Here is a 26,951-nt window from a genome sequence, read left to right on the forward strand (position 1 = left end):
CAGACATACACACACACACACACACACACACACACACATGCACAAACACACACATACACACACATCTCATGGGGGCTGCATAGGGGAGAGACAGAAATAGAGAAAGAAACAGAGAGAGACAGAGACAGAAGCCGAGGCACAGAGACAGCAAGAAACAGAGACAGAAGACAGAGAAAAAGAACAGGGAAAAGTTCATTAAGAAACACTTTAGTATCCTTTTAGAAAGACCTATAGTTTCCAAAGAAGGAAGGACAGCTAAGTATTAGATACCATATAAGGCTATTTTTATAGGAGAACGCAAGCTAGAAAGATTTTGACTATCCCTATCCAGTGAATTGTGAGGTTCTTTGAACATCTACTTTTTTTCCTTTTCAATTTCTCTCCACATTCCTCATATGCCCACCTGTGTTTTGGAATTTGGCCACTGAGTCTTTGAAGAAAGCCCTTTCTCTTGTACTAGGTAAGCCCAGAAGAAGGCACACCACACACCATGCTGTAAGGGGGACATAGAAGAGGTTTGTCAACTGTATCAAACTTTTCTACATGAGAAATAAGGTCTCTGTTTCTAGCAATTGTCCCCACAGGGATATTGGACTAAATGTATAAGTAAGTGTCCACGGGATCAGATTCTGATTTTAGAAACGTTCCTTTAAAAAACTAAGAAAAAAAAGAATTGCATACAAAATGTAAGAACCATAATTCAAAAGATAGCATTAAGGTGAGTGTGTGGGAATAATGACAATCCACATGGATAGAAGCATTTTAGCACTGCATACCTCAGGCTATTTGGTCCCCTGTTTTCAGGATCTCTCCTGTCTCTGCCTCCCATCTTGTAGGAAGAGAGCTGAGATTACAGATGAGTTAACATGTTCAACCTTAACTGAGTTCTGAGGATCCAAACACAAATCCTCTTGCTTGCAGGGAAAGCACTTTGCTTACCAATCCATCTCCTTAGTCCATAAGTGCATATGTGTATGTGTGTATACATACATATACACATACAAAAAGATAGAGATAAAGATAGAGATTTAAATATAGTACTTTTGCCAAATGTTTGTAGCTTGATCTTGTCTTCAGGTCTAACCTTTGTTCACAGGAAATGTAGGGGGACCTAGGGACATTTTAAAAATCACCAGAGATAAAACATGAGATAGATCCTAATTATGGACCTTTCCTAAAGGCAATAAATCACATTTTTTAATAAAATTAATGCAAAACTAAAAAAGAAGTTAGAAGTCATTATAAATTAAAAGCCACAGTGACGTCATAGCAACCCCCAGCCATGGTGATCCCTAATTAAGTTCTGTGAGAGAATGGATACTTTTAAAGACATTGGAGAAACAAGTAGGAAAATAAATGGAGCACTAAACAGTTCATGATCTTGAAATTACCGCTCACTTTCCTAGGCTATGGTTTTCTGAAAAAGAAGTTTCTTAGTTGTTGGACTTTCATGCTGGTATGTCTTATTCTCTGGAGCAAAGTAGACAGAGCAGATACAGTCAGTGGCCAAACGCACACAGCAAGTACACAAGTAATCACTCTATTCCAAAGTCCAGCTGAGCCTGGGAAACAAGGGGTCACCTAGTCATTCAATGAGAATAAGTGGCTCAAGTGCCACAAAGTGACCCTTGAAAGGCCAGGATGCAGGAGGATGACTGCTCAGTGTCAGACTGGGTAGAGTTGAGAAACAAGTTTTGTATTATCAAGTCAGAGTCAAGCCTGGCTGAGAGGTTGTACTAACTGTTAGATTAATGGCTGTCAAGATCTTGGTTGTAGGGCTGGAGAGATGGCTCAGTGGTTAAGAGCACTGACTGCTCTCCCAGAGGTCCTGAGTTCAATTCCCAGCAACCATATGGCTCACAACCACGATCTGTAATGGGGATCCAATGCCCTCTTTTGGTGTGTCTGAAGAGAGCTCAGTGTATTCATATACATAAAATAAATAAATAATTAATTAAAAAAACATCTTGGTTGTAGAAACAGAAAATGGACTACCTCTGAAGTATAGACCTTCACTTGAGAGTAGAGAAGATTGTGGACCAGGCTGCAAACACTATGGTGAGATGTCCTTCTCAAGCTTGTGGGCGATTTCTAGTATTAAAACCTTAACAAAAATCCCACCACTTTACTGTTCTTCAATATTAACCTTTCTAAATTATATCATTATTCTTGGTTTGGATAAATGCAATGCCATCTCTCCAGTGCTGACTTGTGTGATATGTTTACTTCGGAATTGCTACCCACCCTCCTTTGCCTCAAAGCCACCACTCTAGGCCATTGACTTTACTTCCGACTGCTCTGTGATCAGTCACGCAGGACCACTTACCATTCCTCCAAGTTCAACATGTGCTTCTGCACACTGACACTCGGTCCAAGTAAAGGTTTGCCTTCCAGCTCTCCAGAGGCAAAGCCCTATGATTAAGACTGCCTTGGATGAAAGTTCAGCTTCCCCATTGATGAACTGTGTCTGAAAGTCACTCAACCCCTCAAGGCCTCAGTGATTGTTTATTTATGATGTGTGTCTATCAGTCCATCCACTGGATCATACCAATCAGTGTTTGATAAATGTTTCAATAGAAGAAATTGTGATAGGTGAGTATTCAAAGACTCCAGTTGTTCATGCCAAGCTGAACCTAAAGAGTATCATTCTGGATCCTCAGACCTCACTGGTAGGCACAGAGTGATTTTTCTGGACCTGGATTCTGGAGTCTCTGGATAGAGCTGGATAGAGCAGGCTAGAACGAAGAGCCAGCAGGTTGTCCTTTGAGAGGCTGCTGAGAATTCAACAAAGAGTAGCCCAGTGAGAAGAGACAGGGCATATTTTTTCATTTCTACTGACTCCCATAGGAAGGTCTTCCAAGCTCCAGCCAGGTGGCAGCTGCAGTGCTGACCGGAGGTAGATATCCAGCAGGACTTCCTTCCAAGAGCTGAACATGGCTTTGGGCTCAAGTTCAGGTTCCTTTGGAGAACTTCCTGAGCTCCTGGCTTCCTTTTCTCTGGTTCAGTATGACTCACCCTCTAGTATACTGTGGCTCTGAACATCTTTCTTGATGCCTCTGCCTGGCCTGGAAGCCCCTTGTGCAGCACATCTTGGCTTATGTTTTTTTGAACAATGCTTCTCTGCTCTCTTATAACATGGGCTCCTGAAGCCAAGATGCTGTGTACATGGCTGTCTGCCCAGCATTTAGCACTAGGCCTGGCACATGACAGACAGTAGAGGACCATTAGTGAAACTAGCAACAGTTGGCAAGAGGTCCACAGGAAATGTCCCCGGATGGTGATGGTGACGCCAATGACAGGCTTACGTCAGCACAGCCAGTGTGGATGGGCCAAGTGTAATTGGAAACATCTAAGCTGGAACCATCATGAATTAAACAAAGCCAGTGTGAACACCAAGAACCCAGCCAGGAGAAGGAGCCAGTCAATGTCAGTTTGTGTCTCTGTAGGCTAGTCTGATAGGAGGCGGGGTTACCTCCACCTCCAGAGCCTGAGAACTGGTGAGGGTTCATTCATCTGTTTGTGTGCTGAGAGCAGCCTTGTGATGGTGGGTCGCTTTGGAGACATTTGCAAACAAATGACACTCAAGGCACCATATTCCACGAGAGCTGGGAACAAATCTACAGCGATATACAAGAAGAACGTGTCTGCTTTTGTTCTGCGTCCTTTCTGTAAAACTCCCTGCTTCTCAAATGAGACATCTATACACCTCTGAGCCCTGGCTAACTTAGAAGACATTAAGTTTGCAGATGACTGTTTAAACAGGAAAGTCAGTGAGCTTTCCAACATGTTCTCCATGTTTGTAGCACGGAGCAAAATGGGAATCTGCCTGGAGTCTGTCCCAGGAATGAATTCCAAATGACCTGGAAGAAATCCTAAATGAAGAAGGACGTAGACCTTTACAGTCCAAGGTCTGCTCTGGGACAACAAGAGAAGGGGGTACAAGGAGAGCAAGGGGACAGAAGGCAAGTTGACCTTGCAACTCAGCCTTGCTTCATGAACCAAGAGAGCAGCCCTGCAAGAACAAGGTGGTCAGTCACGTATAGAAACGAGCACAGTGCACAGGGATCCTGTTCTTCCTGGGGGTGTGCTCTTGGCTATGTCAAAGCTGCCTGGCACACAGCGTGTGCACTGTTGGCATCTGTGGTGGGAATGCACATCCAGCCTCAGTCTTCCCCACATTGTCCTCTGCCTTCTGCTCTAGGAATCTTCTAGTGACATTGAGACTATTCCAGAGCTTGAACCACTGTCTCATCGAAATGGGCTCAAGTCATCAACAAAGGAGCTCAGGCTACCTGTGTGACTTCCCACTTAGAAACACTCTCAGCTGACTTAAGGCTGTGGTTTCTCTCTCTGAAGAAAGAATTTCATTGGAAGAGCAGGTGCTAACATGTCCCTAAAGGTACCATGAACCCAGATTCCTGACTGTAGTAATTCACTCTCACTGACCTTGATGTATGAGGCTCACTTATATGTATGATATAACTTGGCTCACTTAGGACCTGAAGATTTATGTATTATTTTTTATGTATGTATGTATGTCTTTGTAAGTATACGTACACCATGTGTGTGCAGGTGCCAAGAAGATAGAATTGAGTAAAACATACCCTGGAACTGCAGTTACACGCAGTTTGAACCACAGGACATGAGGGCTGGGATCAGAACCAGTGTTCTCTAACAGCTGTAAGTGCTTTTAACTACCGGTCCAGCTCTACAGCCCCTCACTTCGGCCTCTGAGATGCTACCTTGTGACTAACCCCAGAGCCTCAAATGTGGCACCTTGAGGTGCTTTCCCAGAATAGACACCGTGTGTGCTCAGAGAAGAGCAGCTGGAGAACCCCTCCTCCACCCAAGACAGGCTCTTGGAGCTCCAGTGCCACCACATGCCAGGTTTCCCACAGGGACCTCTGCTAGGATGCTCTATCACCTTTCATCTGGGAGTGAGCTCACAGCAGGCTAGGGTTACAGAGATTTAGGCTAAGGTCAACTCTTTTCCAGCATTCCTTCTCCAGGGTCCTGAGCCGCTACTAGCCATAGCTCCTTTTCTACATCAGACCTCAGGGCTCTCCTGGTTTTAAGACATGCTTCAGGTCTGTGGTTTGGTTTATTGTACTACGAGACTGTTCCCCACTGAGCTGTCACCTCCCTGAGAACAGAACCTTACATCCTACATCTGTGTGCATCTCACAGTCCCTGGTACCCAGAAGGGCATACCATGTGTATTGATAGGTTGCTAAATTGAAGTTGGCCATTCGTCACCTCTATCACTCAAAATGATGGGCCGGATGGGAGCTCTGAGTGGCTTTGACAGCTCATACAAGAGAGTCCTGAAAATGCAAGGCATGAGAAAAAGCCAGAATGCCACAGGCTACAGTGTTCAGCTCAGATCTTGGAGCCAGACCTGGGTGCCGGAGAATAATGCCCTGCTTGTCCAAAGTAAAGATTAGTTCAGTGTTCCCCAAACTAACAAGCATTGCCTTACATTAGGTGTCTTTTAATTAGTGGGTCTGATAATGCAAATGCATTGCCAACAGCTCAACATTCCAGCAGTCCAGCTATGAGGAACATCCTCTGCTGAAGAGAATCAAAGCATAACAGGAGGAGGAAGCCAGGGGTCAGGTTGTATGAGCAATATTTTATCAGTATATATAAGACGGGAGGAGAACTGCATGGAAGGCCTCCAACAGTGTCACACTGTCCTGATGCCAGCAAAGGACCAGCAAGCACATATACAGTCTACAGTGCACTTCTGTACCTATCAACAAGAGATAGATTCTGTGTGTTAAGAGCTTGAGGCTTATCCTGCGTAGTCATGCTAAGCAAACTGTGAGCATTTTCTCCTTCAAGTGTATTTTTTGTGCAAGTATGTGTGGTGTGTGCTCAAGGACACATGTGTGTCTGTATTCATGAATGCACTTGTGGAGGTCAGAGGTTAACACCAGGTGTCCTTGTTCTCTCTTCATCTTAGAATTTGGGACAGAGCTCACTGGTTGGCTCTACTGTCTGGCTGGTGAGCCCATGGGATCATTTTGTCTCTGCTTCCCAGAGCTGGGATCACAGGCATGTGCCCCCATGCCTAGGTATTTATGTGGTCAAGGAAGATACAAACCTCATGTCTTCCTTTTACCCACTGAGCTCGACAACCTCCCTCCCGCCCTCCACTTCTAGGTTCTAGCACAATTACAGGCATGGGGAGATCTAATCTTGGTGCCTCAGCAGTATTTTTTATAAGCCCATGTTTCTTCGAATGTCAAGCATAAAGGTCTATAAATAATGCTTTAAAATACTTAATAAAAAAGTAATTAATGCTCATTACCAAAAATTAAACTGGAGAACAGACTAGATGGAATACACAAGGAAAGGATGCCTCCCTCCTCCCCAGTCATCAAACTGCACAGGCAGCTGGAGCCGTCACTAGGAGTGTCTTCCCGTCTTTAAACACATGCAAATGAATGTGAGTCTGTGTGTATAGCATGCATATTTTAGCGCATCTTGATTGTTTCAATTAAAAATGTAACTTGGAGATTGGTTTCATATCAGGGCAGAGCTCATTCTTCTAATGTTTGATTTTGTGTTCTATTTTGTGGATAGACCAACAATTATTTAATGAGTTCCTTACTGTCGAGCGATCATCCTTCTATTCTTTTATTGTTATTAAAATAAGCGTGTGCATACATCTTTATAAAATGAGTAACTAAAGTGAGTTCCTGGGTAAAGAGACACACGGGCAATCATCAATCTGCCTGTGTGTGGGGGAAAAAAAGCCCAGACTTACAGTTATACTGTAAGTCCACAAAACACTCATTTTTACCCAACTTCAATAAGATTAAGACCCAATTTTTTATTAAGACTTTTTTAAAATAAATAAATAAATAAATAACCTCATAGGCCATCTGCTGGAATTTGGATGTCTCTTCCAGAAGCCATTACTGGATTCTGTCAGGAAGTGTAGCCTTAAGAGGTATGTGGTCATAAGGCATTGAAGTGAGTTATCAAGAATATGGGGTCTGATAAAAGCAAGTCCTAGTTACCAGGGTACAGTGCTATCTCCCTGTAAGTCTTAGAACCCCCGGGAGACTGGACAAGAAGACAGGGAGCTTAAAACCAGCCAGAGCCACATAGCCAGAGCATGTCTCAAAACGCTAGCACTTCCTTAGCATCTTCTACACATGCCCTGCATGGTCTTCTCCTGTGCTTTGAGGTCCTCTGTTAGGTAAAATACAGAAAGAAGCCCCATCACTAGGTGTAGCCTTGGTGGTGCATACTGGACTTTCTGGCCTCCTGAACAGTGAGTCTTTTTTTTTTAAATAAATTTCTCAGTGTGTTGTTTTGTTAGAGAAACATACACTGGCCCTGAACATAATCTCCTCATTTCTCCACTTAATATATTTAATAAGGAATGTGGTGGCTGTTTTCCAATGAGTTCACAGCCACTTGTATTTGTCTATGCATGTGGTTCACTCCAGTCTTCTGCAGAATTTCACATGGACTGACTTTAGACACTTTATACTTGACTTCAAGAGAGCTTGATGAACCAGGTCATGAAGGTCAATATTTGAAAATGGCCAAACTGCATCACTGTCCTTTTTCTCTTCAGCAATCTTTCATTTCAAAATAAGAAGGCTATTCAATACTACATGGCCATTCTTTTTCTCCTGTCTGTATAGTTCTTCCTCACGCTGAAACTATATGAATAAAATTCTCTAATTTTCTGCTCCGATTATTTTTTTACATTGAAATTTTCACCTTCAACTCTTTTATTCACTTTTATATAACATGTACGGTGGCTTGTCATGCATTAGTTGAGGTTCCCAATTAAAGTTCTTGACAAATCATTTACTGATTCTAACCAAGCTTCTGTTGAATGGTATAACCCGTGGCATTCCTGCTGACCTCAGTGCCACATGTGTTATGTACTAACTTCATATGTGCACCAGAAACTACTCATAGTCTCCTTCGCTGCCTACTCTAAGTCAGCCACCCTTTTCTCAACCTATCCAGCTATGCAGTGCATACAGCTTACAAGAAAGCGTCTGCTCAACTACATTTATTTTTACCTTAAGAATTTTCTCTTGCTGCTTACCAGGATGCCATGTTTATAAAGTTTAGTATTGGAAAAGTGAAAAACAAACAAACACATAAAACTGTTGGGATTTTTTTAGTTTTACATGTAATGTAGAGTATCAAAGTATTTATTCATCTCCTAGGCAGATTTGTGTTTTCTTTGAAGTCTGACAAGAGTTGAGTGTTAGTTTTCTTCCAATGGATGGTGATAGATCTGTTCGATGCTGTAATTTGACTTATTGTTGATTGTTTTTGAGAACTGATACAATTCTAAATGAGATTCTTGTCTCATAGGGAAAAAGAAACACACATGCCCACTCCTATCTTCTTGAGGCTCTGAGACCTTCTCAAGCAGCAGCACCAACCTGGGAGCAAGTGTTCAAACACCCGAACCTTTGGGAAAATCTCAAACCAATCCACAACATCCTTGGAAAGACATTTTAATCTCTGGAATTCGTGGCCAATGGAAGATTCAAATATGCATAAAGTTAACTTTTTCCAATTATCCAAAAAGAAAGGGGGAGATGATCATTTCATTATAAACGGGCAAAAGCATCTGTTGAAACTCAACAGCGATCGCTCATGAGCGAAAAAGAGCTCCTGAGCTATGAAGAGCAGGGATGTGCTCCTTTAGATAAAGCACATCCATAAAGCACGTCTACCACCCGACCCTATGACGAAACTGCCAGTGCTTTCCCTCTGAGACCGCTGTAAAGTGATGTACTTGTTCTTAATACTCCCAGTGAACAGAGCAGTACAAAGTTAAGAAATAGAAGCCACAAAATCATAAAAGGTGTAAATGATTTGACGTTGCTGACCTGGAAGTACTCTAGGATCCCATAAGGGGCACAAAACCTGCTGGAACTGGTAAGGAGCTGTGCAAGAGCCCAAACAAGATGGACAGAACCTGCAGATGCTGCTCTGAACCGCATACAAAGAACACCTCCATTGCAATAATCAGACCCATTCACAGTAGTATTGAAAAAAACCCAAAATATTAAGGAATAACTTTAATAAAAACCTATAATCCAAGCTAGACCTCTATGTGGAAAACTTAAAGGCCAGTTTCTAAAAGAAATTTTTAATCAGCTAAATACATGGAGAAATACAGTTTGTGGGCTTTAAATACAGTGTCGCAAAGCCCACCTCCCCCAACCCAAAGTCAATCTATATATTCAACATGATCCAAACTGAAATGCCTGCAAATATTTCTGAAACATTAACAAGATACTGCTAACATTTATATCATAATCAAAATAATCTAGGGTGGCTGAAATAATCTTGAAACTGGGCAGGGAGAATTCTCTCTCCCTGGTATCAAGCTGTCGGCTGCAGCTAGTGAGCTGGTGTGGCTTTGATGTACAGGCTGATAAACAGATCAAAGACGTGCAGCTAGAAGCCCAGGAATAGCCTTACATATGTATGGTCAAGCGACTTTTGATAAAAGCCCAAAGAAATTCAGTAAGGAAGTCTCATTTTTTTCATCTAGCAGTGTTGGGGCAGCCAGGAAAGTATCAGAAAAAGTCAACTTTAACCCACCACTTCCTGTGCCAAAAAAAAAAAAATGTATCTGAGGTGGCTTACAGGTCTAAACATAAAAGCTTAGACTATGAACTGTTGGGAAGAAAAGGAAAAAAATGTCCTCTTTTCACAAGCATGCATCAGGGAAGAATTTAGAGGAGAGTATGAAAAGGGTCTATGCAAAACACTCATCAAAAGCTAGGGGCGCGACATTCGGAAATGGCAGGAAACTCAAGATATGCTCCAGGCTAGCAAGGGCTACATGGCAAGAGCATCTGTTTTTTAATCCATAAATTGAACATCAACAAATTGGTATCTGCAACTGTAACACCAGCCAACTCAACTAAGAAAATGACAAAGCAAGCCATAGTCTGGGGAAAGTATTTGCGACGGTCATGAAGATTCGTCAAAATCTTGTCTCCACCATCCACTGTTGAAATTCACTAAGAAAAAAGACAGCCCACTTTAAAAACACAGACAAAACATATTACATGCCTCACAAAAGAAGAGGTTGTAAAAACAGGCAAGAGACAAATGAGAAGGTGTTACATCCCGTGAGTCACCATAGCTCTGAAAATCAAACCCATGGTCCAGAGCATCCAAATTTGGAAAGACTGACTTTACTAAATGTTGGTGAAGACGGGAGATAGCAGACAGAGACAGGCTTGAATATAGGAGCCAAAGGTGATGAGATTTTGATCAAAACAATCTTTTTACCCCTCCAAAGACTTAAATGAGGCTCTCACAACTGCTTAGAGGAGCACTCTATTGGTGAGTTACAGTTCCACACCAGTGTGACAGTAACCATTTAGGGAAGCCAGCAGAGTCTTCTAAAGTTAATGGTGACTGGAAGCTTCACTCTTCATAATTTACTGAAAAACAATAAAAACAGAACCACAGGAAAAATGTACATAAATTTTGAAATAGCTTTTTATTCCTATCTCCAAGCTAGACATGGCAGCAATGTCCAGTAGCCAAATAATCCATGCCAATACAATATGTCCTTATAATGGAATAAAAACCAACATGTACACACACACACACACACATCTAAATAAATACACATTTGCAACATAGCCACACACATATTCACACAGTCACACACAGGCATGCAGGTATGCATATAGACACATATATGCAGATATATACGCACATGTACACATAGCATACACTAATATCTGCATCCATATACACAGACACGCATGATGCACTATTATCTATGTATTGGTTGCTCAACCTCAGGCCATCATCATCTTTAATGTCAACCATCCCTACTGGCTACACCAACACTGTATACAGGTACCTCTTTTTAAGACATGTATTCTATTCAGCCTTCCTCATCAGAGCAAGGATATGTCTGTGAACACCCCACAGCCTCTGAGCGCTGCAGAAATTACAATGAGCACCTGTGAATAGAGTGGATATGTTTGTGTCCTTGAGTTAGAAAACTCTCCACACAGAGGCTTAGGAGCTATTCGTGTAGAGGCTAAAGGATAGTCTTGAGTTTGGGGAACTCTCAATGGCTTGGAGCTTCTTTTTTTGGGCTAGGATGGGGGTAGGAACTCTCATTGGCTTCTCTTTGGGGTTAGGATGGCTGTCCAGGGGAACCTGTCTCTCCTTCTAGACCCTGGGATTACAAGTATTTGCTACCATGACCTTTTCTCCCAGTGAGACCTTGAGGAACCTTCTAGAGCTTGTAGCACAAGCACTTTACCAACTAGGTTATATTCTTAGCCCAATATTTATAAATCACTCCTATCAGCTTGGAAACTTACCAAGGTCAAGATATGTTTTAAAATCTGCAAGACAAAGGCTAAAGAAACACTGCCAAGGTTCTAGCTTACCAAGTGCTTCACACTTGGTTGCTAGGGGAGCTGACCGTCCCACCCCTTCACCCAGGTGCCTCAGGAAGACCCCCCCTGAGTGGCTGAACTTGGCCCATCTGTCCATTATAGAGCTCCAGCCTTGGTGCCTGGTCCAAGAGCAAAAGTCAGCAGTGGCCTTTCAGGGAACTGGTTCTCTTTGCTAGATGGTGGCAGAGAGACAGAATCATTTTTAGCACTGTATGGGGAGGGTAGTATGGTCTGAGCGAGCAAAGAGCCAAAGCAGCATATGCTGAAGGAAAGGAAATCTGAGAATCTGGACATCTGACTGTATCCAGCAACTACCACCAACATAGCAAATTCTACGGTTAGTCAGACTCAGCCTCTTCTGATTCAGATGTCCGAGTCCGTTTCCTTGTAGCCCAAAGACTCCTGATTTGAACCTCTCCAGGAAAGCTTCAGAATTGTATCTACTTTTTATTTGGAAGCACTTGGCATACAGGAAAGGGAGAACTAGAGCATTGAGATTTCCATCCAGCCCTTCCACAGTGGACATTTTGAAAACACGTAAAGATATGGGGAACCTGCATCCATGCTGAGATGCTTCCCTTTTAAGACAAATCAAGCCAAACAAAAGGGCCACTAAGTGCTGCCTTGTGGCAGAAAGAGGAGACCTTCAGCAAATTAATGGGCTGCACTCTTAGGTGTGTTGTCTCTGCTCAAGCTAAGACTTATTTTCTAACCTGAGAGTGGATGGGGCTCAGTACAGAAGAGTCTGCGATGACTACAGCAACCTTTCACTGTGGGCATTTACAGACTCAAGAGCCCAATAGGTCCAAGGTCCCTTGAACATTATACACAGCACAAGAAGTGGACACAAGCCCCCAGGTCCACCTGTCTCTAGGACCTTCCAGAGCTGCCTTGCACGTATCAGTGTATCAGTGTTGGGTGAGGGGATAAATGTCGTTCCCTCCCAGAAAGGTATGATGGCTTTTGCACACCTACTTCTCCCTGGTATTTCTGTGACTTTCTCCAGAAGACCTTCAAGTTAATGAGGAGAGAAAGGGAGCAGCAGCACATTGTCCCAAGTCAGTAAGAAGGTCCTGGGGCCCACTGGCTTCCCCCAGGGGCTGCATCTAGACTCTAAGTTTCCCAGGAACATCACCCTATACTCTGTCCCAACTCTGGCTTAGAACTGCCCTTCTGTCGTCCCCTGCTGAGCCTAAGTGCGGATGTTTTAAACTTCCACAAAGCAAAGTGCACACATGCTGCGAGTTTGGAGAGCTTCCCCTGTGCCCCGATATCCGATTGCCTCAGAGCAAATGAACCCCAGACCCATCCAGCTCAAGTCAATTTCCTCTCCCGGCCTTCTGATCCAGAAAACCAAACCAGACAGCCGGCCAGGTTGCCTTCACACTACAAATTAAAATAGGGAACATTGGATGGAAATGTCTCAGTTGTTTGTAGAGCTTGGAGAGGCCCCCACTGCAGAGCGTCCCCAGGGGTGCCAGGACTGAAATGTGAAGAACGAGTGGGTGGCCAAGGTTCCAGCATCCTCCCTGGTGTGTGCTTTTGTACTTTTTTCCTGACATAATGCAGGATTACCACTCAGGCATGAACTGCTTCTTGAGACCCCCCCCCCAGGCTGAGGTGCAACCAGGCTACTCCCTGCTGTGCTTGAAACTGAACTTTTGGGGAAGATGGTCATCACCAGGTGCATCATGTCAGCCATCAAGGGGACTTGCCCTGTGTCTCAACTCTCAAAATAGCGAGGTGAGTCACATATGCAGGACAGCATTACTGAGAGCCACGGAACCCGTTAGAGAGAGTAGAACTGAGTAAGAATAATGCTTCTACGTTGAAGAGCCCAAGTTCAATGTGGTCAAATCGACAGAGTGTTCACAATTACTCCTGGGAAGTTATTTCAGAATATTTCTGAGTCTTTCCCACAAAATAGTTAAAGCCTACATTTCCTTTCTTTCTAGACAAAACATATTTTTTCAAAGTCTAATGAACTTGAAAACTCAGAAATGTCCAACCTCTTGACATTGTGACCTGATATTTTATCCACAAATGTTTGGGAGTGTATTTATAGAAGTTCTATAGTGATGCAAATCATGACCACATGTGGGACACCCCTAGTGGAGGGACAACAGGTCCATGCTACCAGAAATTAGAAACTTTCAGGGGTAGGGAGGAAGTTTTCAAGTGCCAAAATTCTGATATTCTGACAAAAAAAAATATGAAGGCTAAACATTCGGTTTCTCTCACACAGCTCAAGTGCTACCCAACAAGTTGTGTGGGGCTCTTGCTGTGTGCAGTAGAACCTGTCATGGGACTGTGTGTGTGACCAAAGCTCTGTATCTTCTGCCAGCATTCTCTCTAACATGGGCACCCAGGGAGGAAGTTCCAGGGCCCAAAATGAGCTCTGTCTTGGAGTCTGGAGGATTACCAGAGTGGACACACATTGAAACAAAGGTGTCTGCCAAGATTCCACAGCAAAGACCGTCTAGGGACCTCTCTACCTTCCACAAGCCACCCTGTTCCACCTGTTCTACTGCCTCTCTGGTAATTCCCATGGGAGAAACAGTGAGTGTCACAACATCACTTAGCATGCACAAAGCCTGGGGTTCCATTCCCAGGATGGCATAAACTGTGTGCTACATCATCTTTGTGATCTCGGTGCTTACAAAGTAGATGCAGGAGCATCAGATGGTCTTTAGCTACAGTGAACTCCAGAGTTGAATGTCCGACCAGGGTAAATAATATCCTGTTTTCCCACAAAAGAAGAGGGAAGGAAGAAGGCTGCCAAGATGGCTCGGCAGTTAAGAGCATCTGCTGCTTTTACAGAAAACCCAGGTTTGGTTACCAGAATCTACATGGCGGTCATCAATTTCAGTTCAAGGACTCTGACATCTTCTTCTGACTTCCTCAGGCACCATGCAAGCACATGGTACATATTATGCTTGTAGACAAAACACTAATATATATATATGTATATACATATTAGTGTTTTATGTACATATTAGTGTTTTATGTATATATATTCTAAACATATATGATGTAAAATCTAAAAATAAAATTGGAGGAAATAAAGCAATTGGCAAAGAGAAAAAGGGCCCCAATATAGTCTCATGTTCCTCTAACCATATCTTGCCTATTTTCCCAATCATTTTTTTTTTACTAATTCTAATCCTGCTGGTAATATAATTCTTCTTCTTTGCATTTTAGATATATTTTATTTAAATTTAGTGCAGATAATCTAAAAATCTCCAGCTGATACAGAAAAACATGTAGATAAAACTCATAAAAGCCACTGTGGGAACCAGTGAAAATTTTCCATCCTGTGGAGCAGCAGAACATAACAGATACTAGCTAGGCATCGGACTGGACTCCCCCTTCCCAGGACTTAGGTCCCAGCTAGACACTGACTGCCTCAGTCTTTCCAAACAGTAAGCCCAGGGCATGAAGCTATTATCCCATAGGTGGCCGTGTCACTCAAAAGAGCCAAGTCACTCTGTCTTGTGGGGGCAATAAACTTCCCACCCTTGGGGGTTCATAGACTCTATGTGTCACACATGCTACAACATGGGCCAGACTCTCCTGGCACCTGCTGAATGAATGAAGACATTGTGAGCACCTGAGGAGCCCCAGAAGCCCTAGAGACAAGAAGTTAGGCCTAGCAAGGTTTAAAGAACTTTGGTAACCATGCCTGAGAGAGAGGCATGGTTGTGTCCCTGGAAGGGTACAGTGATATATCCTTTCTATTGTCAGCTTCCCGTTAGGAAACGGGGCAGCATGAAGGTGGACGTGGGCTGACACAAGAGCCCATTCCAATGACACTGGGCTCTCCTGTTCCCATGGCATTGGACCCTGAAGAAGAGGGGATTTCTTTTAAGTAGCCTTCTAGTTCTGACATTAACTCAGGCAACCTCAAAGGAAACACCCGGTAGAGCCACATACCTCCCCATTCAAACCCATGCCCTTCCAATAGTTCCTGCTTCCCACTGTTATTTCTGCATAGCATGCTGATTCTCATCCTGGAGAGGAGAGGCAGAAAGATCTAGGCTGCAGAGGTAGCACAGGCTACCGTCCTTGTCTCTGTTCCTGAGAGAAAATTATTCTTAAGCTACTGGGAGGAGAACTCAATGGCTAGCCAATGACCACACCCAAGCCCCTGTTTCTACATCTGTCTCCTAGAGAGCTGAGGCTAGAAAGATATTGGCCATCTAGATTATGCACAAGTGTCTTATCTGTGGAGTAAAATTTCTAATGAAAACAACAATTACTTAGATCCGGACTCTTCCTCAGTTATGAGTTGAGAAGACCACTTTGACTTAGACCAGGATCCTAGGAGCTTCTGTTTAGAGGCTGGTCCCTGGAGTCAAGTACAAAGAAGCCTGGGACACATTCATTCATGGCTAGTCACTCAGCCTTTATAACATCTCTTCAGTCACACCGAACCCTGTTCATTCTTGGGTTACGAAGCATGAAGACCTTGGTTCCCTAGTTTTGTGTGCCCAGGCTTCCAAGCACATGGTCCTGTGGAGTCTCTTAGCTACTTCTCTGCTGTTGTGACCAAAGGTGCTTATGAGTAGAGTTTATTTTGCCTCATGGCTTCAGAGGAGTAAGTGTCCATCAGGGCACAGAAGTATGGCAAGCAGGCAGTAGGCATGACTGAGCAGGATCCTGAGAGGTCACATTTTAAGCACAAACATAAAGCAGCAACAGCAAACAGGAAGTGGGAAGAGCATATAAACTCTCAAACCCCGACTTCAGTGATAGACTTCCTCTAACCAGGTTCTATTTCCTAAATATCCCCAACAGCACAACCAACTGGGAGGCCAAGTATTCCCAAGTAGGGGATATTTCTCATTCAAACTATTTCTCAGGGCAATCATTCACATGGTGCTGTTAAATCCACAACTCAGTAATCTGGCTTCCAGAGGACTGTGGCAGTAAGCAGATCCCCGAGCCCCTTTAGAATGCTGCTCCTCTCCCTGTCCTTTACATTCATTGTTTATCTACCTGTTCTTCCTGTGATTATCCTCATGGCCTTAGGAAGTAGGGGAGACCCTGTGAATGGGTCAGGTGTTTATTTTCTTTTTCTCCTCTCATAGCTGTTTCTTTTGGAAGGCACTGGAATTGCAGTTATTAATTTCTCTTTATGGGATTTCCAGCTGCTGGTCACGTGTCAAACCAGATACGAATGGGAAGAAGTGATGGCTGGAGGGCAGGGCTTTCCACCAGTGAAAGGCAGGTTTCAAGCTCCCAAGCCCCGTTACCCACCTCCCTTGGGTCTATGTCCTTTCCTCAGGAGGCTCCTTGTGCTCACTGAGTGAGGAGGGTGATGGGCTGAAAAGTGGGAAAAGGGCCAGGGAAGGTGAATTCATGGGGTCAGCTCTGTGTTGATATGTTGGGGAGAGGAAGGCATTGGCAGACAAGGGATATAGCACCTGGCATCTGTCCTCTTGGCCAGCATAGCCTAGCTTAAAGGTACAAGATGAGCCAGCATAGTGTGGGAGACTCACAACCCAGGAAGGGAAGGTGACCTACTGTGGAACAACTGAGAGCTGTCTTTTTGAAGACCCCAAAAGTCACCTTTCTTAGCTAGCCTGAGCAAACCTCCTGACAAAAATCAAAGTACAGAGTTGGTCAACTAGTGGGGATAAGAAGCAACTGCCCACTTCCCCTCATCCCAAAAAAGGAAAATAAAAACGTTTAAATTCTTTTAGAAATATCCACAAAAGCCAAAGTGAAGTCTAGTTACCTCTGAGGGTCAGGATTGGGTGAGGAATTTAGAAACTTGGGGAAGATCACAGTTGATTTGAGATGTGAAGCATAATGAACGTGCCCAGGGGACCTCTGAAGGCATGAGCTGTGTGTGTGTCTCTAGGGAAGAAGGGATATGAACCCCCTGCCCCCAAACATCTGGAGTGTTGGGACCTAGACCAGAAGACCTTTATACTGTGGTCCATGAAACACTTGCACACCAGTGCAGGCACCAAGGATACTAGAAATAACTGAGGTGGCAAGCAACTGCTACTGAGATCCTGGGGAAAGGACTCTTACAGAGGGGCACTGGATATGGAAATGGTCACCCATTGTGGTAGGCATGTCCTCCCTCCAGACAGAATGCTGGGCTCATTGCCTCGTGCTGTAAAATTTATCACAGTTACTTGCTTATTGCAAAGGCAGTGCAGGGCATTTACCACTTGTCTGCAGTGTGATATTAAAAGGCTCCCCAGTTCAATATACCATCATGGACAGTGGAAAAATTGTGACAAGCAAACCCCTTACCACTGGGATAAGCCTTCTTTTCCCGGGGGATAGCAGATCTCCTGTCCCCAGAAGCCTGGACTACAAAGGTTCTCTGGGGACTGTACCTTCTATGAGCACTAACAGAGAGTACAGACTTAGAGAGACTGGAGCCTCAGTTGGGATGTCACTTTTCTGTGCTGGCCAGGTACATATAAGTCTCAGGGCCCTCCATTGGTGTCATAGCATTCTCTGCTTAAACAGTGCTTCAACACTTTGTATGCCAAGGGAAAGCCCAGCCAGAGGTCAGGGGCTGGCGGTCATGATGCAAGTCCACAGTCAGCAAAGCAAAAGTCCGGTTGCAGGCAGGACAAGCTTCGGCCACACGTCTATATGGAGAGTATCATAATATATTCTGAAATGGCAATTCTCCTAAGTAAATCGCACATCAACTCACTTAAACCTAATCATAAATGGTACAAATTGGGCCCATGTGCAAACAGAAACCTGAGCTGAGGCTAGAGTTAAAGCAGCCATTGTTTCTTGCCTGACCTGGGCTCGGGAAAGCCTTGCGTGTCCGATTACATCTGTTAAAACGATTCGAATGCCAGCTCTGTATTTTAATTATAAATATATAAAAATTTTTAATAAGAAGGCATTCTGGGCTTGCTAAGCTTTTAAATGCTCATTGGGGGTGGAGCGGGCAGAAGAGAATTCCATGTGCCCCTGATCCCGTGCCAGCATATAATGATTGAATGTTTTCCTGTAATAAATGGGGAAAATCTGGCTTGTATGAATGGCTCCAAATCACTTGGCATTAAAAAAGGAATTCGTTACCTGGCTTCCAGCATGCTGGAACCCGGAAGGAATGGCGATCACCCAGGGAAGGGACAAGAAGGAAGCTTGTGATCTGCCCTGCGCACCCCACCCCCTGGAAATTTTATGCAGGGGGTCCCTCTCACCTCCCTTCCCTATGCCACCTCTTCTCTGGGCTTCTGAAGCAGAGGTTGTGTGGGCCAATGGAGAAGGGGGCTGTTACAAACCAGAGCCAGCTAGCTCTTAGCCACCTCCTTTGTACCTCTCCAAACCTCAGGCCTGCTTAATTATGATTAATTGCCACATGGATAATCAGATACAGTTTCAGAAGGTTGGAAATGACATTCCAAGGACACCAGGGAAGACACAAGGTATGCCTTTGTTCGCAGGAAGAAAAAGGCAGGTCCCTTCCTCAGCCCTGTAACCTTTTCTTATTTTAACAATTCCAAACAGAATTAATACCATCAGTATATTATTCCCAACTCCGGGGAATTGAGCTTCAACGGCACAATTTCTGCAGCTGTCAGGGTTTTCAGAACTCCTGTCAATAACGCGATGTTGGGGTGCCCTTCTGCTTGAATGAAAGCCGGCTCGAGTTTCTGCTTTATGTCTGTGCTTGCTGGGTGGTGGGGCACAGTGAGAAAGAACCGGAAAGAAAAATAATAACAGCAGTTAAAAAGCTCCACTCTCAACCCAAACTGGATCAGATGTAATAGACTCGTTCTCTTCTCCCAATTTCCTCTGCTTGTTTTAGAAAACACTGAAAAGTGCAGGAGATTGTGTCTTGCCAGCTCTCCCCTCCATTTAAAATCCCTTTGGCTAAGTCAAGGATCACAGTATGTCATTTCCAGTCTAACAGAAGTGCCGGGCCTCGCTCAGCTCCTATTACCAGGAGGCAAATCCCTCGGTTCCAGGCGCCAGTGTTGCGGGCTTTGGCTCTTAGCCCAACATTGTTCCCTTCATTACATTCCAGAGGGCCTCTCAGCCAGTTAATGTTTGCACTGGGAGGTCCAAATATCCAGCAATCAGCACTGAACTTTTCTCTTTCTGTTGAGAATTGCAGTTTTCAAATGCGATCACTGGCTTTGGAGAAAAACTCGCAGGTGAACACAAGAGCCCTAATTTACATTTTATTCACAAACAATAACATTTGCAGCCGTTTCTCCATGTGTGCTCATAAAGGAGTTTTAGAAGACTCCTGGCTTTTTAAGACTTTATGGTGGCTGGAATTGGTTTACCAATTTAAGGGCAGTCATTCCATTTATTTACTTTTTGAAAAATCCTAAATAGCATAAGAGTATTTTATTTTAGGATGCTAGAAGCCATGGCACATTCAACGTTGTTAGTGCGTGTGCTCACGTGGGAAAAAACAGTCGGAACTGGATAAACTAATTTGAACCAGCTTCAAGCACACGGCGTTTAATTAGATCCCCATCTCAGAGAGGATTTTAAAGGTTGCGGTTTTCAGAGCACGGGGACTTGTACTTGGCATCTCAGCCCCAGCCCTGACACACTTTTGCCAAGTGGCCACACTGACCAGACTTGACTAGAAAGAACAGTTGGAGCTTGCAGAGCATCCTTGTGTCTTGCAGGAGATGGAGTATGGTTATGGGTTGGAGGACTGCAAGCTGACTCTGTAGTCCTCTACCCATTCTGGATCCTTGACATCCGGAATCTTTCACAAAGCCCTGCTTTGAAGAAGGTGTTACAGACAAGATGGCATTAATCCTGTAAGTCAGAGCGTTTCCTAAAGTTGCTGCCTGGGAAGTCATAGGCTGAAAAGACTAGAGGGTTTCCAGAGGTGGGTGGACACTGCTGCCCTCTGCAGGCCCCGGGGCCACGCTGGAGGACATACACTTCTAGAGAGTTCTCTATGGTGGTTCTGTGCGAAATCTACTGAGTGGGACAAGGGTCAGAAAAAGCCTCCTTTTCTACCTCCTTCCTCCACCACCTAATTCCTCCCTTGTACCTCATTTTTTTCCAGGCTACTATTTTCTTGGGTTCAAGGGCAACTAGGGCCAAACTACTCTCACTTATCATAACCACCAAATAAAAAGAACCCCGAGGAAGGGCCCCGGCCCCACTTTGGTTTCATCCCCATCTTCTGAAAAGCCACAGTTGATTTCTTTTTATTGATAATTTTGTCCATGTTTGTAATGACTTGTCATCTTTTCTGATCTGTTCCTTGGTCTCATCTCCCCTCCTCTCTTCCTGTCACTCAGCCCTTCTCCTTAGCAACAAACCACATCCCTACCTTTTTGACTTTTATGTGTGCGACCCACTGAGCTGAAATATGGTTGCCTATATGAGTACCAGTGGAGCACAGGCAACTAGCAGAGCCTACAGCACCGAACCAAATGACACCCCACTCCAAAGCTATTGCTAATTGTCATTAGTTCCCTAAGGAAAAGTGGAATCTTGAGAACTCTTCTCCCTTCCATGATGAAAGGCTGAGGGCTGCCTTTGGTGAAGGACTTGTTCAGATGACAAAGGTTGCAGGGTGCTTGTGAACACAATTGTATGTTGTCTCCAAAAGATATTGTTTGCAGCAACCTCTCTGGTATATATGCTCTTTACTTTCATGTTTCATAAGCCATACCTTAGACTCTAAGGCTTAGAGAGGGACCACATTGAGTTCTGATGTTTCTTTCACAGTTGACTGTGTTGGTACATTGGAGAGAAGCAAGAGTTCCCCTCTTTCCAGCCTCCATCCTTCCCCACTCTGCTTCTCCACTGCTGCAAAATCACTACATGTATTGGAGGCTCTCGTAGCCACAGCCCAGCACATGGCACCAAAGACTCCGCTCATTCTCTCAATATCTGCTAAGAGGAGCAGGCGAGCAGACTCATAGGAAAGAAAGGGACAGGAGTGACCCCTGAGCCCAGATACAAAGAGTGATGACCTAGAAGGCTGGGCAGTGGGGTTCAGATACCATCCCAGCTGCAAAGAGAAACAATAGCCAGTGAGGAAGGCCTTTGAGCTGCCCAAAGAGGCTGCAATTAGGGATCAGAGGAAGGAAGTTGAGGTGTCCTGTTCTGAAAACGGGATTCACAGCTTCCAGCTTCTTCACTAGCAAAATGGGCTCTGTTCCTAAGGACAAGGGTCTTGGGATGAGGTCTCACTTAATCATCTTTCTTCTTTCACGGTTCTTGCTGTGATTCCCAGAGAGGGGTCAGGACCATTGCATGTCTGCCTTTGGTGAGATAAGGGACTTTCAGAGAGCCTCCTAGTTCCTTGGCAGGGAAACACAGTAAGGTCAGAGGATCTTAACTCTGAAGCAGCTATTCAACCCTTGAGCTTGTCAAAGCATAAATCCTTAGAGTACTGCTTGTTCAGCTCACTCCAACATGTAATTTGGTAAAAGGATTTGAAAGTCCAAGTAGATGTTGACCATTCACTCATTTCTTCTAATTTGTTGTTGACTAAATCAATCAATCAATTAATCAAACAACGACATCTTCCTTTTATATTACTCTCTGTTTATTCCTTCTGAGGGTCATTGAAATAAATATCATTCTCCTGTCTCCTCTTCCTGTTATTCTGTGATCCTTGCTGAGTCCCACTCTGCCAGAAGCTGGTATGAAAAGGCTCCTTTCTTACCAGTGGAAGCCACACTGGATCCTGCCTCAGCTCACCTCACTTCACTGACTGGTTGAGGTTCCACTTACCCTCTGTGATGATCAATTAGTCTTCACTGTCAACTTGACTGGATTTGGAGTCACCTAGGAGACTTCTTCTGGGGTAGAGGTGTCTTTGAGGCTGTGATCAGAGAGGTTTAACTGAAGAGCTAAGACTCACCTTGAGTCTGAGTGGCACCATCTCTTGTACTGGGGGTCTAGATAGACAAGAGAAAGGAACAAAAATGAAAGAGAAGGGAAGGGCAGTAAAAGGAAAAGAAGGAATGAAAAGAAATCTTCCTTGCCTACAGCATGTAGGGGCAGCAATTGCTTCTTGAACAAAGCTAAGCCATGTAAGACAAAGGTGACTAGAGCAGAATAATAAGATGTAGAACAAAGTAGCCATGGAAGGTATAACAGGCCCTAGACAGAAGGAAAGCAAACGCCATTTAAGGCATTCTATATGTGAACTAAGAACCTCTTATTCCATCCAGTGACAAGGTACAATACTTGGAGGATTTAGCCAACCACAATCAGAATCCCCAGAGAGCTAAGGGACCTCTTTGCTTTATCCAGAAAGTAGGGTGTCTTCCAGAAAGTACTGAATGGAGAATAAAAGTGACAGGAGACTTCTTAGAGTTTGGGGTACAGCTATGCATGCCCTCTGCTGGGTTTCACTTCTTCTTTGCTTGTGCATATATTAATTTTTCAATTAAAATTATAAAGATTAATCTGCAGTATTTATGACCAGTGATAGAAACCATTTAGGAAATTATCTCCAAAATGCATACAAAATGAAGGTAGTAGTAACGATAACTCATGGGAAATGTAAGGAAGCCCAGAGCAGGAGGCTGCAGCAAGTGCGGAAGAGACAGAGCAGTGTGGGAGCTGCCACAGCAGCCATTTCTCTTTCTGCCCTCTGCTCTGTCTTTAAAGAGAACATCCCAAGGGAGCGGGCAGAGAGAGTGTGAATGGCGCAGAGCAGCCGCCCTCGACAGCGGAGGCAGGAGATTTGTTCTCAGGTTGAGAGAACTCAGATGTGTGTTTGCACCGAGCTGTTGCAGGTGACCGGCACAGTCAAATGAGGGAGGTGCAGGTGTTCACCAGGTGTAGATTGAGATGCTCAGGGACGACAAACAAGACCAGGACCCAGAATCACCTATTGACCCTGAAGTTTGCCTGACTGTCTGTCTGTCTGCCTGCCTGCCTGCCTGCCTGCCTGCCTGCCTGCCTGCCTGTCTGTCTGTCACTTTGAGTTCTGACATGGGACCATGGGATGATTCCCCTATTTCTTTCCCATGTGCATAGTGATTTTACCCCCCCCCCAAACCCCCTGATTTACTATTGCTCTGCTCTTGCTGATTTACACTGTTTTGGCTAGTACATACATTAATTTTTCAATTAAAGTTGGAAAGAGAAATCAGCAATAATTATGGCTGGTGATACAAACCATTTAGGAAATTATGTCCAAGTGTTACTGGAGGTATGTCCCCAACCCTTTGTAACTGGATTGCAATGCTCTTTAAGAGAGAGATCAATGTGAGGAGGAAGCTAGAAGAGGAATCAAATGCTTAACAGGTAAAGAAAGGGAGAGGATGAGAAATGGAACGATGAATAAGACATCCATGGCCCCCGTAGTCTACATAAAAGATAACACAGAAGTCAACAGTGAGGGTCTAAAGGGCATCTGCGCTGAGTCCCCTCATCCCATATGCCAAATGCTGAAGGTCTAACCACAGGTATTTTGGTGAAGCTGCATCTGGAAAAGTTCTTCCCAAAAGGTGGTAAAGTTTTCCAACGTGGCTGGTGTCAGCCTAAGAAGAAATGAATCCAGAGGCAGGGTTGGTGAAAACATTTATCCAAACACTTGTTAAGGCAGTGACAGTGGATTTCATTTGCTAAAAGCTGGGAAGGTGCAGGGTTATGACTTGCCTTTGATTTCAAAAGGATACATGGGGGCAATTTATAACCAAAGAATAGGGTGTGAATCAGTGAACAGAAGTCCACAGGAGGAAGTGTCAAGGATGACTGAGGGGTTCCAGACAGACTGACATTTCAAAATTAAGCAGGTCAAGGGGACAAGATAACTCGAGTTCATGGACAGCAAAAGCGGGAGATCTTTGCTACCTGACTTGGCAGATTCCTAATCAAACTGAACTTCAGAAGGACAGAAGGGAATCCTGATCAGATTGGGCCCAGAGGAGCCTGGCTTGCTATGGGAGCAGGACAGGGCCTTTGTAGGCACAGATGGGGCAGATGATGAAGATGTGAGCTACAGAAAAGATGTCTGTCTACCAGCTGAGGAGAGAAAAGAGGCCAATGCCAAGTACCAGACTTGCAATGCACACCTGATTAGAGGGCTTGACAATTCTTAAGGTCTATCTATGTTCTGGAGATTCGTTGAAGTTCATTGTATTGAAAGGTGACCTTTCCATGTGTGGTGGCCTCTCACCGGTTGTGCTGGCCCTCATTTTTTTAAGCACAACAATTCATAGAGGGGAAGGAAAACAAAACAAAAAACCAATTAAAAACAATTTCACCTTGAGATGAGGCTCCTGTCTGCTTGCATCCGTGCATATGAAGAGGTACTTTGTTTAGATGAACTATTCTCTAGCTCCCTTGAGAGATCTCCTGTTTGTTTTCTGTCTTTCTTCACACTTTCAGAACTTCTGAAGACACACACACACACACACACACACACACATACAAACACACACAAACACACACACAGATGCACATAGGCACACACATGTAAGACGCACGTGCACATACATATGCAAGTGCACACACATTCACACACATGTAGGACATACATGTACACACACAAATGCACACAGATGTAGGATGCACATACACACACAATTTCCTATGAATCCACACACAAAAAAGAGAAAACCAAAAGCTGGCAGGTGCTGACTTTTCTACTTAACTGCACAGATTTGATGGTATTTCTCTGTATTTTTCTCCTAAGACTCACACCTGACCTCACTTGCTCTCCAAATTCTCTCCATTGTGGCCAAATGCCACGGATCATGTGAGGCGGTTTGAGCTATGAAAACACGCTGTAAATGAGTGCCTCTGCCCTTTGATCTCAACCCTTCTCTGCCTTCTGCAGCAATCTCCTTTGCCTAAATGAAAAGCCCTTGATTAGCCAGCTCTTCTGACTTCTGACAAAGAGAAAGCCCTCACCTCACTTCGCTCAAGGAAGCCAGTTGTACATGGTGAATAAATTTGCATACAAAGTCTCAGTATTTCAAGTAACAGTTCAAGAACCAATGAACAAACACCAGCTGCAAATGCCCAGCTCTGCACCCACCGCCTAGCTGGGCAGATAGAGGACAGAGGTTGGCTGAGTCAGGAATAGGAATGCCTATGTCGAATTAAGTGTAAAAGCCCAGGTGTGGGTAGCATGAGGAAGGAAACAGGTGGATCCCCAGAACTTACCAGCCAGTCATTCTAGCCAAAATGGTGAGCTGCAAGCCAAGGAGAGAGTCTGCCTGAAAAAATAAGGTAGAGAAACAAATAGAAGAGGATGTCCTAACATCATCCTCTGCTCCCCACCCATCTCCACACATGTGAATATGTACACACACACACACACACACACAGAGAGAGAGAGAGAGAGAGAGAGGGGGAGAAGGAGTGGGAGAGAGAGAGAGAGAGAGAGAGAGAGAGAGAGAGAGAGAGAGAAAGGGGGAGGAGAGTGAGGAGGAGGAGGAGGAGGAGGAGGAGGAGGAGGAGGAGGAGGAGGAGGAGGAGGAGAGGGAAGACAGAGACAGAGACAGACAGACAGAAGATAGAGGAAAGACCCTGCTGTGATTAAAATGTTTAGTGATTTCAACATCCAATTTATTTAATGGAAAATCCAGGATTTTGCAATAACAATCATACTCTGAGCCATGCTCTCTGTCTGGCATTGAAGTCCACTATGTGTGGTTGTGCAGTTCAGCCAAATGAAAGATCTAGCATTTTCCAGATCCACCTAGCTAGGCACAGCCATTATTTCAAGCTCAAAGGTGACTCACTTTTGAGATATTTCTAACAGATCTCTGATTAGATGCCCCAACTTTAGCCCAATTTGAGAAGGATCCTATGCAGATGAGAAACTCCAGGTCTAAGGCGTTTTTCTGTCTCTAGCAGCACAGGGCTGTGGCTGGAGGGAAGAATTCTAATTGTGTCTCTTATGAAACTCATGAATTATCCTGGTTTCTCCGTCACCTGTAACTTTGCTTATTTTCCGATTGCTGTTTTAAGTCTGTGCTCTGTGTTTCTAAATGGGAAAACTGCTGTGAACATGAAAAATATCCTTGGGAAAGTCTTCTCTCTGCTACTTAGCTTGAGAGACCAACTGCTGGTTTTAATCTTATGCCCACTGGGACTGCGCAGAACTCTCTCTAAAACTGCGGCATGTTCAACTCTCGACATTTTTTTTAAGCATGCGAAAAACAAATTAAGAATAACTTAAGAGCTCTTGGCTCCCCTCTGCTTCAAAGACACCTATAGGAACTTCGGGACAGAGCTGGGATGATGGAGACGATACACCGAGCAGATGGCAGGAGGAAGGGATGGCCCCACCAGCCATGGTCTCAGCTGCAGGCTGTGCATACTTAGCCCTGATTATTCCTTCCCCGGTCAGCAGGGCATTTCGTTCTCATACGCGGGTATTTCCCACTAAGAACATAAGACGACAGCATAATCTATCAGGCAACCTGCATAACCCGCTGGTTTGGAAGCTATTGTTATGCTTTAGGTCTCAGCAAAATCTATGGGAACTAGCAGTGTAATCCTTCAATGGTGCGGAAAACCTCTAAAACATAAGCGTGAAGATCTGCGTGCGTGCAGTCTGAGTACAGA

At 44.3% G+C, this 26,951-nt stretch overlaps 1 long non-coding RNA gene across 4 annotated transcripts; it reads right to left on the reverse strand.

The window, feature by feature from the left end:
- Nucleotides 1-6,194: 6,194 nt before the first annotated feature.
- Nucleotides 6,195-25,812, reverse strand: LOC120099949 (uncharacterized). Of its 4 annotated transcripts, none has more exons than XR_010063177.1 (3): nucleotides 25,542-25,812; nucleotides 22,149-22,315; nucleotides 6,195-10,454 (listed from the first exon to the last, which is right to left on the reverse strand). It is a non-coding gene; the product is annotated as an uncharacterized LOC120099949 (long non-coding RNA). The 4 variants fall into 4 exon arrangements; XR_005499514.2 differs by lacking the exon at nucleotides 6,195-10,454 and adding an exon at nucleotides 10,461-19,098 and having other exon boundaries at nucleotides 25,542-25,806; XR_005499513.2 differs by lacking the exon at nucleotides 6,195-10,454 and adding an exon at nucleotides 19,872-20,167 and having other exon boundaries at nucleotides 25,542-25,806.
- Between the last annotated feature and the right edge of the window lie 1,139 nt (nucleotides 25,813-26,951).

This window comes from Rattus norvegicus, chromosome 1 (assembly GCF_036323735.1).
Source record: "Rattus norvegicus strain BN/NHsdMcwi chromosome 1, GRCr8, whole genome shotgun sequence".
Classification (NCBI taxonomy): domain Eukaryota; kingdom Metazoa; phylum Chordata; class Mammalia; order Rodentia; family Muridae; genus Rattus; species Rattus norvegicus.